At 41.7% G+C, this 20238-nt stretch overlaps 1 long non-coding RNA gene across 3 annotated transcripts in view; it reads right to left on the bottom strand.

The window, feature by feature from the left end:
- LOC140487228 (uncharacterized) overlaps positions 1–20238 on the bottom strand; it is a 48092-nt gene that overhangs the window by 11327 nt on the left and 16527 nt on the right. For all 3 annotated transcript variants that reach the window (XR_011962804.1, XR_011962803.1, XR_011962805.1), the window contains exon 2: positions 12049–12622. This is a non-coding gene — a long non-coding RNA (uncharacterized lncRNA). The remainder of the gene's footprint in view (positions 1–12048; positions 12623–20238) is intronic.

The following is a 20238-nucleotide window of genomic DNA, read 5'->3' as shown; positions in this document are numbered from 1 at the left end:
TAACTGTAAGAAAAGAACTGTTTCGAACATGTTAATTCTTTTTGTCTTTTCTATTCCAACATTATTCATCACTGTACAATAATAAACAATTATTATCATTCGTTTATGTACCAAATGTCGTTGACTGTATCATTTGTTCACTTTCATGCTCACTTTCATTATCTATTAACTTTCTTCCAAATTCTGACACAAATGTCTGAACTCTGATCATAATATTAATCATCTAAATTAAAATAACATGTCTCTATGATGAAACCATTTGATAGAAATTCATATTTCTTGTGTTACTTTCATATTTTAGTAAAGAAAGAAAAAAATTTTCTATAATCATTAATGGCTCATTTTTTCTTCAATTCATAAAGGGAGTTACTATATTTTATTCCACAATTTACCAATTTTAATAAATATCTAATCAACATCACAGTAAAGTATTTTTGAAATATTGAATCATTTTAATTGCTCATATAGCAACATTATCAAGTCATTGTCATGATAATAATTGTGCAATTATTTAAGAAAGTCTTTTGAACAAGTAAAGTGAGATTCACATTTTAATTTAACCAATTGTTTCTGAGTACCAACACTGCAATATGAAACTTTATTTTCAGGTCAAGTTTCCCACAATGGATCCAAGGACTTCCCATCCAACATTAATTGTGAATGTCTGATGTTTGCTTATTTGAATGATCTCAGTAATCACAGAATTTAAATTTACAGACCTGCAATTACTTTTCATTGCAATAATTTCTGTTTGTTTGCACATATTCCTCAGTCACATAGCAAAATGAGATTTCTCATTATTTCTAAATTCATTGATCGAATTTTATTAATCAGTTGTTGCTCATACCTAATAATTATTCAATCCAGTACGTGCTGTGAATGTGGAATTACGGCTCTTTACATGAATAACTAATATAGTGTGCAATCTCTCAATCATTGTTAATATTATTTCTTATTTTACCCGCGGAAACATATTTGAATTCACTTAAATATATTTCACTTTGATGCGAACATTTACTGTATTTCTAATCATCATAAGATTTAAGTATTTTTCATGACACAAAATCATGTAAAATTCCTGCATTTTGTTAAGTCAAATGAAAAAAGAATTAACATTTCTGTATTCTTTCATTAAACAATGACAATGCATTTTGAATTTTTCGAAGTTGAGCATTTTTGCAAAGAAGGGATGTTGTCTTCAGCTGACTAATCACATTGAATGACTAATTCACATAATCTGCTGTTTATTCTCTTCGAGTTCCCAAGCAACCAAATTAACTAATTCTGCTGGTTCTAAATTCCTGGAAAGTATTTGATATTGTTGCAGTCTTAAAGATGAAGAAGTCAATGTGATTTTACTGATTTTTTTTTATTGGAAAGAGCTTAATTCAAACATTTCAGACACATAAATTGCTATTCTGCAGTGTTACAAAGATGAAAAGCAAGTCAATTTCTTCATCAGTGAAGTAAACAAATGTCACTTCCAGTTATTCATTAGTTAGTTAATTCCCAAATTTGTAATTAAACAGTGCAATTCACCTGAATATTGTTGTGCCCTTTGATCATATTAATTTTCTATTGTTCATTCATAATTTGTCAGGGATTTCTATTTTTTGTTTTCAATTTACCTATTCATATTGAATGTAAGATTGATACGCTTTGGCAACATCAGAGAGTGTTCATTTGAAATTTGACTTTGCACGTCTCTCACTTATCTCACTTCTTGCATGGGGTTGGGCATTGAGAACAGAGGATCAGTGGTTAGCACTCGTGTCTTACAGTGTTATGCACTTGGGTTTGATTACATCCTCGGCCACATGTTTGTGTGGAGTTTGCATGTTCTGGTTTTCTCCCACAATCCAAAGATATGCAGGTTAGGTAAATTGGCCATGCTAAGCTGCATGTTCTGTTCAGGGATGTGTAGGTTATGTGCATTAGTCAGGGGTAAATGTCCAGTAATCTGAGATCAGAATGGTGCTGAGTGGATTATTCTTTGGAACGTCAGTGTAGACTTGTTGGGCCAAATGGCCTGTTTCCACACAGTAGGGATTCCATAAACTTAGAATTGCGAAACAAAACTGACATTTTTTTTTTAAATGTTGCATTTAAAACTTATCTTTAACTGTCAATTGTCAATCTTGTAAAATATCTCAATATTACTGAAATCAATGTTCAAACAAAACACTGCACATAAAGCCACACAAAGATCTTCAGGACCATCTAAGTACTGTTCAGTGGAATAATCACAGTAAAATTTTATTGTTTCTGAGATCAATCACCATTATCACAGTAAGGATCTGGTTATCATTCCCTCCAATAAATGCAATCGTTGTCCTCTGGTATTTCAGTTCAGTAGTTATACACCATACTGGTTGTTCAAAACATGGTTATTTTTTATTATGAATGGCCAAGGGCTCTAACGGCAAGAGATGTTGTTAGATCTGATTTGTTGCATGTTCTCAAACAGGTTTTCACTGAAAATATTGCAAAAAAATGTGTTAATTTGGTCTTGCTCAATTGCTGATGCAAACATTTTCAGTTCGTGTTCATTAAACATATTTGGAGAAAGTGAGGAAAGCTGTAGCATTGGAAAAGGGCAGGCACATCCAAAGAGCAGGTGTATCAACCTGTCGGGCATTAGTCCATCATCAGAAAAGATTCCTGATGAAGGGCTCATGCCCAAAACGTCGATTCTGCTTCTCCTCGAATGCTGCCTGACCTGCTGTGCTTTTCCGGCACCATGCTCTTTTGACATTAGAAATATTTGACTGAATATTCAGAGATAATACTAAAGGTTGCCTCTCTCACTTTAATTTACTGTGCTTTCTATTCACTGAAGTTTTCATGTTAATTGCTCCTCTTTTTCTTCTTAAACCTGATACAAATTTCAAAATACAGAACACATTAGAATTCACATGAATTATAAATTTGATTTCTCGACAAGAAAACCAGTGAAAGGCGATATAGAATTCTTGATCAGCCTACACATTTGAATGAAAAAGCAATTCCTTCCAAAAAATGTTTGGACGGCTGCATCTTTCTTTCAATTCAATAATCCTGCAAATAGTTTATAATTGTCAGTTGATCTCTCTGAATGAGTACCTAATCAATGTCAATGTAACAGCTGAAACATTAACAACAGATTGATAATTGGGTGTTAAAGATCTTATTTGAAGTGAACAAATGTTTGGAATTTACTTGAATTCCACCAGAAAACATTCTTGAATCATAATACAAGAAATGAGATATGTGAGAGATGTGCAAACTTTATTTTTAAATGAACAAACTCCAATAATTTCAAGGAATTTCAATCTTATGGTCAAAAAGAACAGGTGAATGGAAAAATAAAAACAAGTTTCTGACAATTCATAAACTGAACAACAATTACAAATTCACTTTGATCAAAGGACAGAGTAATATTTAGATGAATCACAACATTTAATTACAAAGTAGGTAATTAGCTGACTGACAAGTAATAGATGGTAGCATTTGTTAGTTTACTGAAGAAGGTATCAACTTTATTTCCAATTTATAGCACGAGATAATAATGTTTAATGTGTTTCAATTGTTTGGACTTGCCCCTTTGCAACAAAAAAAATCAATCTAATTACTTAGACATCGTAATCTTGAATTCTGCAACATTTTCAAATATTCTCCAGGAACTTACAAGTGACAGAATTAGATACAGGTATCCCCACTATCCGAAAGTAAAGTGTTATTTTGAAACTATAATCTGAAAAGGCGTTAGTCGAAGAAGCATTAATTTATATGGGAAACATCTCCCCTTTTTCGTAAAAGTGAAAATCCTCTTCATATTTCTCTCAGTTAGTGAAAACAGGGACAGGTGTAAGTCTTTTGTAAAAGCAAAGTGGCTAAAGCAAATTTTCCAACACATATTTCTTGGTAATCTGACTCAAATAAGTATCAGATTTTGTGATTATTGATATAATAGATAAAAGCAGATCTAATGTTGGATTGAAAAGCAACTCAGTCTGTACTTAGGTACTCTCTAATCAACATTCAGAGCAGCTCTTGATATATTTCTGGTGAAGGTGTGATTTGAAACCTTCCCTTGGGTCTAGTAATAGAGACACTACCACAGCTCCATAAGCTCCTTTCATAATGTTCCCACTCAGGACGGCAGGACTGCAATATTGTGTTTCATGTGGTTTCTCAAATGAAAACTAATCAGCTGTTTATTGTTGTAATTTGAATGGGAATTAATTGGGTAGTTTCTGTGTGTAATGGACTGGAACTTAAGCAATATTTTACAATGACATTAAAATAAATGAATGTTACTCTTAAATAAACAGGAATCTCATGACAATTCTTTGAAAGACAAATTGACAAAACTGCGTGATCATTGTACTTTGATTTAAATATGCATCAGTCATTCAATGTGAATATTGAGCTGAAGACAATTTCTTCCTTTCAACAATGTACAAATTCCACAAATTCAAAATGAACTTGCATTGAAAAAGGAAGGAACAAGCAGATGGTAATTCTATATTCTGTACATAAGCGTGCGAAGAATTTTAAGTAAGATTTATATATGTAAAAATGAAACTCTTATTGTGGTTCTAAATACAACAAACGTTTGCACGAAGTGAAATATAATCAAATCAATTCAACTGCGTTTTCTCAGTTAAAATACAGTTCAATATTCAAAGTAATCAAGTGATTGTACACTGCAATATCTTTACATTAATTCAGTGCCGAGACGTAATTCCACATTTATACCCCTTATAGTGAAGCAAGCTTGTGCCAGGAGTCAGAAGGGGGTAGGGGAGGTCCATAAGGAGTACTTTGCTTCAGTATTCACGAGTGAGTGGGATGTTGTCTTTGTGAGGACAGCGTGAAACAGGCTGATAGGGTCGAACAGGTCGATGTTAAGTCTGAGATTGTGCTGAAAATATTGAAAAGTCATGGGGATAGATAAGTCCCCTGGGCCAGCAAGGATATAACTTAGGTTGTTATGGGAAGGGAGGCAAGGGATTACTGTGTTTTGGCAATGATTTTTGCAACCTCACTGTCCACTGGAGTCATACCAGATGATTGGAGGGTGGCAAACATTATTCCCTTATTCAAGAAAGGCAATTGGGATAATCCTGGGAATCATCGATGAGTCAGTCTTACATCAATTGTGGTCAAATTATTGGAGAGGATTCTGAGAGACAGGATTGAGGATTATTTGGAAAAGTATAGATTGATGAGAGATGGTCAGCATGGCTGTGTGAGCAGCATGTTATGCCTCACAAGCCTTATTGAATTATTTGAGGATGTGACAAGCACATTGATGAGGACAGAGTAGTGGATGTGGTGTATATGGATTTTACCAAGGTGTTTGATGAGGTTCCCCATGGTAGGCTCATTTAGAAAGTAATGAGGCATGGGATACAGGGAAACCTGCCTGGTTAGATAATAAATTTGCTGGCCCATAGAAGACAGGGTGAGATTACATAGATAGTTTACAGCTTGGAGCATGGTGACCGATGGTGTTCTGAAGGGATTAGTTCTGGGGCCTCTGCTGTTTGTGATTTTTACAAATGACTTGGATGATGAAGTGGAAGGGTGAGTTAGAAGGTTTGCCAATGACACGAGGGTTGGTGGAGTTGTGGATAGTGTGGAAGGCTTTTGTAGGTTGCTAGAGGACATTGACAGGATGCAGAGCTGGGCTGAGAAGTGGCAGATGGAGTTCAACCTGGGAAACAGTGAAGTTATTCATTTTTGAATTTCAAATTTGAATGCATATTTTCAGATTAAATGCAGGATTCTTGACAATATGGAAGAACAGTGGGATCATGGGGTCCACGTCCATAGATCCCTCATAACTGACATCCAAGGTGATAGGGTTATTAAGTCAGTGCATGGTGTGTTGGCTTTCATTAGCCGGGAGATTGAGTTTAAGAGCCACGAGGTTATGCTGCACCTCTATGGATCCCTGGTGAGACTACACTTGGAATATTGTGTTCGGTTCTGTTCACCTCATTATACATAGGATGTGGAAGCTTTAGAGAAGGGGCAGATGAGATTTACCAAGATGCTGCCTGGACTGGAAGGCATGTCTTATGAAGAAAAGTTGAGGGAGCTGGGGCTTTGATCATTACAGTGAGAGGATGAGAGTTTACTTGATAGATTTGGATAAGATGATGAGAGACATAGATAGAGTGGATAATAAAAGACTTTGCCCCACAAAATGGCATAATTTTAAGGTGACTGGGGGAAGTTGTGGGGAGATGTCAGAGATAGTTTCTTTATAGATAGTGGTGGGTGCGTGGAATGCACTGCCAGTGGTGGTAGTAGATTCAGATCCATCAGGGACATCTAAGCGATTCTTGGATAGGCACATGAATGACAGTAAATGAAGGGCATGTTGGTTAGTTTGATCTTAGAGTAGGATAAAAGGTCGGAACAACAGCGTGGCCAAAGGGCCTGTACTGTGCTGTACTGTTCTATATTCTATGGATGGAAATGAACATTTATATATTAGCAACACATAGATTTTCAAAATTGTATTAGCATATATAAGAATAATGATAAATTTCATCTTGCTATTTGACTGTGCTTTCTGCAAAAATGACCAGGAATTGTTGCAGGGAAAAGTAATTAGGTTTTTCTAAATTTATCGGGCAAGTCATATTTTTAACAGTGCGTGTTACATCAGAAATAATGGATTATTTTGTAGGTGTGTTGATTGGAAATAAAATGGATTTTTATATTACTGTATAGGTACTAGGGAAGATTGGATTAAATTCAGATATAAACTTCACTGTAGTTGTTAGCAAGATAAACTAAACCATATAATAATTATTGTCATGCAAGTTCTTTAATAATTACTGTTAGAATCCTGAAAAAAAGGATATACTGTACCATTTTTCAAACAGTCAATAAATTAAATTGGGAACCTCAGTATACTTGTTAGCCAGACCAATTATTATGCAATTATTGTATTGGTAATGACTTAATAACTAATGCTAAAGCCTAAACAGAGAAATTGGTTCAATACTTTGTCAGCATGTTGCTCTGAAATTGATTGGATATTTATTAAGATCGGTAAACTGAGGGATCAAATATAATAGCTCGCTTGATAGAATTGAAGGAAAAAAATGACAGTGTTTATTGAACAGGATTGTTTTTGTTTACAAATGCAGTTGATGCAAGAATACTATACTTTCCTCCATTGGTTTTCTTGTAGAGACGTGTTCTTTTAAAAAAAAATGTCATGATTCAATTTTGAGACACTTGTGTCAGAGTCTGCAAAGGGGAGAGTGAGAGAGAAAGAAATTTTAAAAAAGGAGAAATGAAACGAACTGGCGAGAAGAGGAGCTCCAACTGTAGTGTCTCACCCTGCTAACATCTTATTGGGTGAGCTGAAATGCAGCCTAGTCAAGCAATAAGCTGACACAATCATACGCACAGAATCATAGCTTACAATGTCCTAGACACCATTGTCACCATCCCTGTATGTCCTGTCCCACCGGCAGGGGACATGTATGTGACTGAAATGCTGGAACATGCAGGGTAAAGGACTAAGATCTGCAGAATGTGATCAATGTGATTTATTTGACACTTCTCCAGAATATTAAACTCCAGTCCAATTTGCAAAGTTACTAGCGTCATCAGAGTTTAACTACAAATGTCAAAAAAAAATTATCAGAAAGTTACAGCACAGATCGAGGCCACTTGGCCAATCCTGAGTATGTGTTGGCTGTAAACTCCCCAGGCTTTACAGCTTTTTGACTCACCATTGAGAGCAACAATTTCAGACTGTACTCTGCCCTCTATGCTTTTAAAATCTGTTTTTAACATATTTCTTTGACAGCTGTACACCTTGTTTCCTGGTTTCTTTCCCAGCCCTAATTCTATCCCCCGTGGCCTTGCGGGACGACCATTTCTGCTGTTTAATCTCTCCTGCCTTCCCCAGTGTGACAGACTGTCTTTATGTCCTTGTCTCACCCCCACTTTGCTCACAGCCTGTTACATTTCTGATGGTTCCCAGACATCTGCAACTTTCACTGCGCCCCCTGGATCAATAGTGCGAGTTTTGAATTCTCTTCCTCCTGAGATAATCAGAAATCTTTCCGATTGCAGTTTCTCCCAGATTTTATTTTGAAAAGCAGACCATTTGTGTCAGAGTCAAGTATTTGTGAGTCTTCGTCCACAATTCCGAGCATTTGGGTATAATCTGTGACCCTCCCACAGATGTGTAACGTTACTGGATTGGCCATGCTAACATGGCCGCAGTGTGCAATTTATGTGGGTTGGGCGAGCCATGGTTAATGTGGGGTTATGGGGGTAAGTTGGATGAGCAGGTCATTGCAGACTCGATGGGCCAAATAGACCCTTTCTGCGCCCACTGGATTCTGTGATTCTAACTAGTTGCGAGTGTTGTCCCATTTTCCTCATGCCAGGTTTATTCAACATATGATTCTGTGGGTGCTCACTCATTCCTTCCCTTTAGTTGTATATCAATTTCACACTATGTGAGAGTGGGAATGAATTTGTAAATATAAATACTCCAACCGAAACCCCTCACAGGTCAGGAAATGTTTCTGCTACTTTCATCACTCACAAGGAACAGGAAAATAAAAGTTCAGTCACAAATCTTACAGGAACATAGTGGTTATAATCACCAGGAAAGGCTGAACAGCTCAAAACGCTTTTCTCAAGAAAAGAGGAGGCTCAGAGACAGCCTGGTACAAGTAGAAAGCTTTGTGTCTGTGTTTTCAGAGATTTGTGGTTGAAATCATTGGGTTGGAAGCATGTTTCATTGCCCCAGATCATCAAAGGTGCTATCTAAATGTGCATCTTTCTTTCTATCTGTCTGAGTTAACAATCAGATGGACAGGCCAATGTCTGAGTGTCTTACCAAATCCCTGATTGAATCTGTCTCCACCCACAAACTCAGGTGCCTCACCACTCACTGGGTCATGGAGAAACTCTGCCGTTACAATGAGAACTGTCTTTCCTGTCACCTCTCCTTGTGCTTCCACCTAATCCCCACTTCCCTTCATTAAATCCCAGCTGCCTCTAGTCCACCCCCATGGGCATGTTGAAGAGCATGACAGGAGAATGGATTGAAACCGAGAGTTCAATAGTCAGAATGAAAGAGGAAGAAGGAAATAAACGGTGATTGTGGATCCCAGGGGATACAGACTCCAGGATTAGTCCTTGTGGGCATTCCTGCAGTAATACAAGACAGCATTCCATGATGAGAGTTAAACCCGCGTGGAGAGGGAGTCACTGAACATGAGCAGGTTTAGTTCAAACACAGGAGGTTTGTTCAGTCAGTAACAGTGTATTCGACATGGAGGTGAAGTGAGCAGTGAGGGGAAATGGTACCACAAGCTGCCGATGGATAACTTTCATTGGAACAGGAGGCGGCCATTCATGATGATCATTGCTGATGTGTGATCATATCGAACGTGTGATCATAGCTAACGTACAATTTGCAAAACCCTCTAATTTCATCAATAAACTCCTCTGCAACACACAAAATGAGTATTGGAAAACTAAACCTCTGCAAATGCTGGGAAATCAGAAACAAAATCAGAAATTGCTGGAAACATTTAGTAGGTCTGGCAGCATCTGTGGAGAGTGAACTGTTCGCGTCCAGTGATCAGTCAGGTGACCAGCTGCAGCTGGCCATTCTGTTGTTTCTGTAACACTGGAACAGGTTGTGGTGCGGGGGAAATTAGATTGTAAATAACAACTGAGCAAACAGGAGGACGTACTGAATCAGAATTCGGAATTCACTTACCCCTCCCAGCGGGACACTCACCGACACAGTCACACTGCGGAGAGGCTGTTCACCTGCTGCACATATGGGAAGGGATTTACTTGATCTTACAATCTTCTGAGGCACCAGAGATAGCACAGTGGATTTAGACCCTTCACCTGCTCCATGTGTGAGAAAGGATTCATTCAAATCTCTCACCAGCGGAGACATTAGTGCATTCGCACTGGGGAGAGGCCATTCACCTGCTCAGTGTGTGGGAAAGCATTCACTCAGTCCTCTGACCTGCTGAAACACCAGCGAGCTCACTCTGGGGAAAGGTCATTCACTTGTTCGCAGTGTGGGGGGAGATTCACTCAAATGCAGCACCTATGGAGACCCCAGTGATCCCACACACGGGGGGGAGAGGCCATTCAGATGGTCAGGGTGTGAGAGGGGATTCAGTGATTCATCCTGCCCCCTGACACCCCAGTGAGCCCACACAGGGGGAGAGGTCATTCAGATGGTCAGTGTGTGAGAGGGGATTCAGTGATTCATCCCACCCCCTGACACCCCAGTGAGCCCACACAGGGGGAGAGGTCATTCAGATGGTCAGTGTGTGAGAGGGGATTCAGTGATTCATCCTGCCCCCTGACACCCCAGTGAGCCCACACAGGGGGAGAGGTCATTCAGATGCTCAATGTGGGAGAAGGGATTCAGTGATTCATCCCATCCCCTTGAGAACCCAGCGGGTTCACTCTGGGTAGGAGCTGTTCATCCCTCTGTGTGACAAGGGATTTGCTGCGTCGTCAACACGATTGAGAGACCAGTGAGTGCTCACAGGGAAGTGGTCATCCACCTGCTTCATGTGGACTGCAGGACTCTGATTCTGATGTTACTGTCCATCAGAGTCAGGAGTGGACCTTGTACATGATGACACTGTTGGAGTATTGATGTTGTTGTTAATCACATTAACTGGGCTGGATTTGACTGAACTTACATTGCCACTTTCTGAACCTCAGGATGTCTCTCTGGGCAGTAAGTCTCCACAAACAGCAATGTGACAATGAGCAGGGATCATCTGTTTTGATTTAAATTGTGACTGTAGCACTGCTGCTTCACAGCACCAGGCACAAGGTTGGAGTCCAGCCTTGGTCAACGGTCTGTGTGGAGTTCCCACATTCTCCCCAGGATAGTGTGGGTCCCCCCCCTCCCCCGAGGTGCTCGTTTCCTCCCACAGCCCAGACATGTGCAGGTGAGGTGGATCAGTCGTGCTAACTTGTCCACAGTATCCAGGATTGTGCAGACTAGGTGGATCAGCCAAGGGAAATGCAGGGTTACAGTGATAAGAGTGCTCTGGGCGGGATGTTCTTCGGATGGTCGGTGGGGTCTGATGGGCCAATGCTCTCCTTCCACACTGTAGGGATTTTGTCCTATGATAGAGGATAAAATCTACACAGCAGGGTGTCCTTGGAGAAGGAGCATGTAGTATGGATCAATGCTCTCGATTCCTTGAGATAGAGATGGGCACCGCAGGGGATACGGTGCTTTATCTCCACCGCTGCCCCCTCCTCACAACTCGACTTTGATTTAGTCCCTTCTCACTCTGTCACTTGTAATGGTTTGCTTGGCCCGTAATGGGCTTTGTTTGGAAATATTCAATTGGTTACACAAATGGTTTACTGCTGGTGATATGTCTAGATTAGAGTGGTGCTGGAAAAGGCCTTTTGCCAAAACGTTGATTTTCCAGGCTCCTCTGATCCTGCCTGACCTGCTATGCTTTTGGCAAAAGGCCTTTTCCAGCACCACTCTAATCTAGGCTCTGGTTTCCAGCATCTGCAGTTCCTCACTTTTGCACTGCTGGTGGTTATATGTTAACCTAAAGCAAAATGGTGTAATGATGATTTTGATGGTGGGAAGGTTGCTGTGCTGGGTCGGAAAAATGGGGAAAAAGAACGCTTCACAGCTCACAGAACGAAAACTGAAAAGCAGTTAAATCAAACCAAAGGTTCAGACAGGGAGGGAAAATTTCCCTGGAGTTTGAGTAGCTGGAAAGTGATGGTGTCTGGGAATAGACAGGATTTTGTTTTTCAGAGGTTGAAAGTTTTAAAACTGTTATATTCAGGCAGTTCAATTTATTTTCTTTAATTTTATTTGCTGTGCAAAAAGCTTTTACAAAATTTTAAAGCCAAAATTGACAAACCTTGTGTTAAAGATAAATGTTAAATAAAATCCATCAAACTATCCCTCACTGAAAACTGTTGTGGAAGTGCAATCTCCTAGAGAATCCCTGCCTACCCCTTCCTACCCGGGCTCCATGGCTATATACATACCTGGGAGATAGCAGCAGGAGGAGACCATTCAGCCTTTCAATCCTGCACCACCATTCAATGGGAAACAGCTGACCATCCAGCTCAGTCTCCTCTTCCTGCTGCGTTCCAATCCCTTTTCATGACTTTACCTTGAAGAACTATATCCAAATCCTCCTTTGGCTTCACTGTCTTTTGTTCCAGTGATGTTGCTGTGTTACTGTGTGGGGGTTGGCAGGAGTAATGTGATGGTGCTGCCTCCTGGAGGATACACTCAGCGTCCCTCTTCATCCTGCAGTAACATCAACTGGGTTTCAGCAACTAGAGATAGAACCCATTTCCAGGATATGGGCATCACTGGCTCAGCCAGCATTTATTCCCCATCTCTCGTTACCCTTGAGAAGATGGTCGTGAGCTGCTGTCTTGTACCATTCACAGTCCATTTTGCACAGATAGACCGACAATGCTGGGAGGGAGAGTGTTGCAGGATTTTGGCCCAGTGATTCTCCGTCTTTGGTTCTTCAAATGCTGGTTAACTTAATCACAATCTGCATGTGATTTTGAGATTTCAGTCTGCAAATCTTCACTATCTAGCACCCTGTATAAAGGAATATGTACAGATTAGAAATTCAGAATAGACAATTCTAGTTTCTCTGGAATATCTTTTTCCCCTTTCTTCCCCCAAAGCTGTAACCCTCCAGCCCACTTACTCTCTCCCACCATTCTGACTCTACTACCCCCTAATGTACACCCTCCGCATTCTCATAGCATTACTGACAAACAGATCCATTCCACCACTTCCCGTCCCTGGTTAGAGTCTGCACCCTTTCTGGGTTCACTTCCTTTCCCTTCAGTTGCTGCAAGTCAATAACGTAACAGCAGAATGAAACAAAAGGAAACAGAAAGGGAGGTGGCAGATCCTGGACAGAAGAGGAACCTTCAGTCTGGGAAAATGGGTCAGATTCTTCCTTGTTTCCCATTGGTAAATTCCCAGTGTTATGACAAGTTGCGAATGGAACTTGGTCCCATCTGGGCATCGTAACACTTTGACTCTCCCCCTACCCCCGCAAACTGATCAGTACTATAGGCAGATGCATCCCTTCTCCAGCCATTCACAGTGTGAAATGCTTTCTGCTAGTTACCCCAAAGAACATGCTTCAAAACCCGCCCACATTCTGTACATGTACAGTGGTGGGTTTCCCCACACACGTGTGGTCCCTGCCTCAGGGCTTGTGAGAGTTGTAGTCCCCATGAAGCCTCTGGAGACCTGTCCCTGGAAAGTGAAAGAAAGTGTGGGCTGGAGGATGTTGTGTATAGGATATCTATTCAGACACACAGGACATGTGGGCCGTCACTGGGATTTACAGAGACATCTGCTTAGACACCCCGATTTCTGACGTAAGGAATATACATTCAGCCAATTGTGGGGTGGGGAGGTTAATAATGGGCAGCAGATTTTAAGCAGAATTGGCTCAGTGCCTAGCACTGCTGCCTCACAGCGTCAGGGACCCAGGTTTGATTCCAGCGTTAGGCAACTGTGTTGAGTTTACACATTCTCCCCATGTCTGCATGGTTTTGTTCGGTGCTCCAGTTTCCTCCCACAGTCCAAAGATGTGCAGGTTAAGTGTATTGGTCATGCCAAATTGCTCACAGGGTCCATGCGTGTGCTGGTTAGGCAATTAGCCACGGGAAATGCAGGGTTACAGGGAATGGGTGGGTCTGAATGGGATGCTCATCATAGGGTTGGTGTGGACTCGATGGATGAATACCCTGTTTCTGCACTATAGGGACTCTATTCTATTCTCATGAGGAAGAATGTACCTATCACAATGTGTTGTGAATCTGTGGAATTCCAAAATGCGGTGGATGCCAAGACATGAGCCAATTTAATGAAGAGATACAGATTTTTAATTTGCAATGAGTTGAAGTGTGAGAGAGAGCAGGCGGGAAAATCCAGCTGAGACCGAGTTGAGCTCAATCATCACCGTATTAAATGGTGGAGCTGGTTCGAAGGGCTGCATTGCCTCTCCTGTGCCCAGGGCTTATCTTCCTACGGTAATAACTGGAAATCTGAATCCAAAACTCACCATCTTCACCAAAGGAGATTTTCAGAAACAGCAGGATAGTCAGGTGGATTAGCATTCCAAACTTAGATAGTGAGGAAGCGTGTAGGAGATAATGATTTTGTAATTTTAAACTGAGGGGAGACAGTGATTTATGGTTTTAGATTGCATCGTACATTCACAGTGTCCAGAATACTCTACTGTGAATATCTATCCTGTACTTTATTACAAAACCAAGGTCACTGACAATGAAACCCAAAACTCCCAGGAAACATCGCCTCACCTCGTAATCTGATAAAAAGACTTGCCATTAATCTGGTTGAATTTAGAACACAGATGGATAGCGGGAAGATTAAATCCAATCCCAAGATACTGTGCTTAAACAAAGGAGACTACAATAGGATGAGGCAGGAGTTGGCTAATGTAGACTGGAAACAAAGACTTTACTGTGGAACAGTTGATGGACAGTGGAGGAATATCAAAATAATTTTTGAAATTTCTCAGCAAAAGTATATATCAGTGAAAAGGAAGGACTGTAGGAAAAGGAGTAATCTGCCATGTGTAAGGCAATAAGGGAGTCTATGAAATTGAAGTAAAAGGCATACAAATTGGCAAAGACCAAGGATAAATTCGGAGATTGGAAAATCTTCCAAGCTCAACAGAAAGCATGATGGAATTGGGGATAAAAAGTGATGAGTAGCTATCCCCAGGAACAGAATAGCAGTTTACACTGCTAGAGGGAAACCTATCGTGTGGGGAACACATGGCCTCTAATTGTTGAAGCACTTAACTGTTACCATAGTGATAATCCTGATCAAGTTAAAAGTCACAGCACACTCCAAAAGCTTGTACTTCCAAATAAACCTGTTGGACTATAACCTGGTGATGTGTGGTTTTTAAACTTTGTCCACCCCACCCCAACCCCGGCTCCTCCACATCAGAATCCTGATAGATCCCCCACTGAAACTGAAGTGCCTGTCAGATACTTGAGGGAGCCACGGGGGCGTGGGGGAGGGGTGTGTGGTTTAACCACAAAGTGCTGAACTGAACGAGACTTTTGAACTGCCGTTGCCAATGGAGATAATATTGAGAGACAGTCTCTATTCAAAGTCACAAACCACAAAAGGTATAATAATGGGAGTGTACACCAGATAGGCAGGGAGGTACCCGACGCTGTCTGAAGGCGTTTTGCATGTACACTATCCAGGTAGCTGCTGTGTCTCATCAATAAAGACTCAAAGACGACCTCTCAGAGTTCTGTGCCTAGTTATTCCTATCCAGCAGGGTTCAGGAATATGAGCACACAGCAGTCACAGTCTTCACAGTGGAGGATATGACGAACATGCCAGTAATTGATAAGGAGACTGAGGAAGGTGAGGACCTAGATAATAACCATTATCGTGAAAGAGTTAGAGCTGGGCAAGCTAATGGAGCTAAAGGTAAACAAGTCTCATTGCCCTGATGGAATACATCCCATGATACCAATAGAGTTAGGGGGAGAAATAGCAGATGCACTTCGAGTTATAACGTCCTGCAGCAGAGACAGGCCCTTTGGCCCATACTGGCCCATGCCAATCAGATTGTCCATCCACGCTAACCCCATTTCCCTGCACTTGGCCCATCTGCTTCTGAAACTTTCCTATCCATGTATTTGTCCAAATGTCTTTTATTTGTTGTTAATATATCCACCTTAACCACTTCCACTGGCAGCTCATTCCATATACATACCACTTTTGTGTAGAACAGTTGCCCCTCAGTTTCCCATGTATTCTTTCTCCTCTAACTTTAACCTGATGCCCTCCAATCCTCGAGTCCCTGTGAAAAAGACCAAATGCATTCACCTTACCCATGCCTCTCATGATCTTATACACTTCTGTAAAATGTTCCCCCTCGGTTTCCTCTGCTCTACACAAAAAGGTCCTCGCTTGTCCAACCTCTCCCTGTAACTCAGACCCCTGAGCACTGACATCATCCTTGTAAATTTCTTCTTCACCTTTCCAGTTGAATAACTGAAACCTACACTGCACTCATCACATTTCCCGTGTTTCCCCACGGCGCTGGAACCGATGTGACAATGCCAATGGCTTACAATCAATAATTGATAATTCACTCCGTTACAACAATCCCATTTTCATAGCTTTTTATCATGATGCAGGAATCCTTTTGTCTTTTTGGTTTCATGGTTAATTGTCCTCATACAAAACCAATCTGTGGCTTACCTGTTCCAGGGAAATGTGCCATGATTTTTTAGACTTTTAAAAACCAATGAAATCACACTCCACAGTCCCCACACTGACATGGACTTCACTGTCTCAGTACTTTTTCCCAATCACACGGACATTTGAAATATTCGCCCACGGACAGAATGCACACCTTTCCATCCAGATGAAAAGGCCAATGATATTCAGATCGGCACGGATCCAGTAACTATCAGATCTGAACATGAAGTTCAATTTAAATTTCTCATCCGCAAATCCACCCTTTCAATACTCTATAACAGAGAAAACAAAGTGCTGGAGATCCTCAGCAGGTCTGGCAGCATCTGAAATGGTGACAGATGCAGGAAACATTGCAGCCTTGAAGAAGTGTTTAGATGATCACACCAGGCATGTGTGCTTGATGACCATTATGGATAAGATGGGGACAGGGATCCCTTTCTGGAAGGGCCTTGGCGAAACCACACCTGGATTACTGTATACACCTTTGTTCCCCTTTTCCAAGGAAGGCTCTCCTGGTTATTGAAAGAGAGTAAAGGAGGATCACCAGATGAGTCCTGGGATGTGAAGATAGTTAAGGACTGCAGATGCTGGAAGTCAGAGTCTGTACAATGTGGACCTGGGGAGGTGCAGCAGGTCAGGCAGCATCAGAGGAGCAGGAAGGTTGATGTTTTGGGTCGGGACCCTTTGTCAGTCTTGATAAATAACCCCGACTCGAAACGTTCACTTTCCAGCCCCATTGTATTCATGCTGGTCATCAAGCACCTATTAATTCTAGTCCCACATTCTGGCACTCAGCGTGTAACCAATATTGTCGTCCTTGGTGCGATCATCTCAACACTTCTTCAAGGCTGCAATATTTCCTGCATCTGTCACCATTTCAGATGCTGACAGACTTGCTGAGGATCTCCAGCACTTTTTGTTTTTATTGCAGGTTTCCACCATTTTGCTGAAGCACAGAGTCATAGACATGTACACAGCTCCATATTTTGTTGACTCACCTTCCTGGGATGTCAGGACTGATGGCTGAAGAGGGACTCAATGTTCGTTTAATCCTCCTTTCCTTTGGCTTTCTAAGCCGCTAACTACATTACTAATATTCTACCTCCCATTCCCTGTCCTGAATCTGACCCATATAAGGCTACATTTTAGTTCCCATCCCCCTGCCAGACTAGTTACAAACTCACCAACAGAACTGGCAAAAGCCCCCACCAGATTTGTCTCAGCTCTGCCCAGGTACAGGTCCCCCCTAACCCAGAAACAGTCCCAGTGCCTGAAGAATCATAACCCTTCTGTGGTACACCATTTCCCCAGCCACACATCCAGCTGATCTACCTTCTCATTCCTGCTCTCATTAGCACATGGCACTGGGAGTAAGTCTGACATTATTACATTTCAGGAGCTACATTTTAATGTACCTCTGCTCTCCCTATGTCCAGCTTTCAGGACTTCATCCCTCTGTTTAGCGATATCGTTGGTATCTGTGTGTTGCACGACCACTGTCTGTTTACCCTCCAGCTCCAGAATGTCCTGCAGCCACTCCATTATATCATGGATCTTGGCACCAGGGAGATTACATACCATCCTGGATTCATGTCTGTGGGCACAGAAGTGCCTGGCTGTACCCCTGATTATTGAATCCCCTGTCACTATAGCCCTGCCACTCTCATTCCTCTTGTTCTGATCAGCAGAGCTCTCTGTGGTGTCATTAACCTGACTGATGCTGATTTCCTGAGAAGCCACCCCACCCATTCCCGCCCTTACAGAATCCCAAGTGGTATACAGTATTTGTATGAGAAGGGGATAACAACTGGGGACTCCTGTACTCACTTCCTGAGCCTTTTACTAGATCTGATGATCACCCATTCCCTTTCTGCCTGTGTAACCCTCACCTGCAGTGTGACTAACTCACTAAACGTGCTGACCATAACATTCTCTGTATTGCAGATGCTCCACAGTGAGTCCACTCTCAGCTCCAGCTCTGAAAAGCAGTTTCCCAGTAGCTGCAGATGGGAACCCTTGCTGCACAAATAGCCGTCAGGGACACTGGAAGCGGCCCTTATTTCCGACATTGTGCAAGAAGAGCACACCACGGGTCTGAGGGCTCCTGTCACAACGTCTCTCTACATTCATCTAGTTACTCCCATTAAGAGAATTTAAATGAGTGAGTAACCATTCTTCACTTCAAACATGTCCATTATAATACCAAAAAAAACTTTACTTAAGCTGATATGTCATACTTTAAAAACTTAAATACTCCACAGGTATCACTGACAAATTGGCTATTCCCATTGGGACTGTGAATTTCTGAAAGGCCTGAACTAAAACGGAGTTTCAGCTTCACCTTCTCCCTGTCTCACCTCACTATTTACAACCAACTCCAAAACACTCTCATTGAGCCAAGCAGCCCTCACAGTGCAGCCCTGTCATTTTCATTGTCTGCTCACACCTACACTGTACTGTTCCAATGCACCTCAATGGGAGCTCAGGACCAGCACTGCATCTTTCAATTCAGCCCTTTGTAACCCCAGATTCATAATGGACTTCAGCAGTTTCTGAATGAACAGACAGTTGTCAGAATCTGGAACGTTCTACCTGAAATGGTGCTGGAATTTGAGTCCACAAGGAATTTCAATGAGAAATTTGCAGAGAATTGGAAGTAGGGAGTTTACAGATTAACATCATAAAGTGGATGATTAAGACAAAATCTGACAGTTCCTGCAAAAAGACGAGGTGTAATTTGGATAAATCTGTGCTCTCTCTCAGGCCAATACCCCCTTCCACAGCTGCAGGGCCAAGAATTGAACACATACCCCAAGGGTTATCCAACCATGAACTTGAACATCTGTCTGCTTTTGGTTTGACAAAAATATTGAAGATATTTTCCCACAGACAGAACAGACAAACTTTTCTCGTTCCACAGTTAAATGCCAATGATATTCAGATCCCGATGACTCCGCTGACTGTAGAAACTTGTTTTTTTGAGATCCCAGTCTCAAATATTCTGAATTAATATCCTATAAACTGAATTCACAAAACAAAGCTCACAGTCAGTGCAAGATGAATAGTGAAGGCAAACACTTCTCTCGGTATGTGTTTGATGTGTAAATGCTCCTCTTCAAATCACCCCGCCCCCACCCAGGAAGAGGACACGTTCATGCTCCTTGCTGTACCTTGCCCCAAATAAAGATGGCGGACATAACCCAGGTCCTCTCACTGCCTGAGGCCCAAGCCATCTTCCCCTTTTCTGCAAACATGGGACCAAGAGTTTCTAATTCAGACAAACTACCTGCACAGAGTGCAACTAAACCCTCCCAGTCTACACTGATACATTTCATCCGATTTCTGCTGCCACTCTCCCCTTTCCCCTTTCCGCCTCCTGCACACACCATGGGTCATCACGGGTCCAATGACCCTTCCTCAGAACCGATGACAGCTGGGAAAATTAGAATCCCTTCAGGAAACAGGCCCTTTGGCCCAACAATTCCACACCCACCCTCCAAAGCTTATCCCACCCAGAGCCATTCTCCTACTCTATTACTCACCGTTTCCCCGGACTAATGCACATCCCTGAACACTACAGGAACCTTAGCTGGGCCAATTCACCGAACCTAAAGATCTTTGGACTACAGGAGATAGGGGTTAAAGAGTAACTAATAGGTGGGGACAGAGCCCAAAGAGACACAGGAACATTTGGAAAGATAAAGGAGTGGGAAGTTGGAAAGCTGTTAATGGAGGAGACAAGAACCTTCTAGCATCTCAGTGGCGGTGGTGGAAATGGCGGCTGATGATCTACATTGTGCCTGCAAAAAAGACCCTGAACTTCCAGTTGCCTGCTCTTTAACACACAAGACTGTTCCCTGTCCAACATCTCTGTCTCATGCTTACTGCAGTGTTCCAGTGAAGTTTGATGCAAGCTGGAAGAACACTTCAGA

The sequence above is a fragment of the Chiloscyllium punctatum genome, chromosome 16 (assembly GCF_047496795.1).
Source record: "Chiloscyllium punctatum isolate Juve2018m chromosome 16, sChiPun1.3, whole genome shotgun sequence".
Classification (NCBI taxonomy): domain Eukaryota; kingdom Metazoa; phylum Chordata; class Chondrichthyes; order Orectolobiformes; family Hemiscylliidae; genus Chiloscyllium; species Chiloscyllium punctatum.
This window is presented reverse-complemented; position numbering and strand designations above follow the sequence as displayed.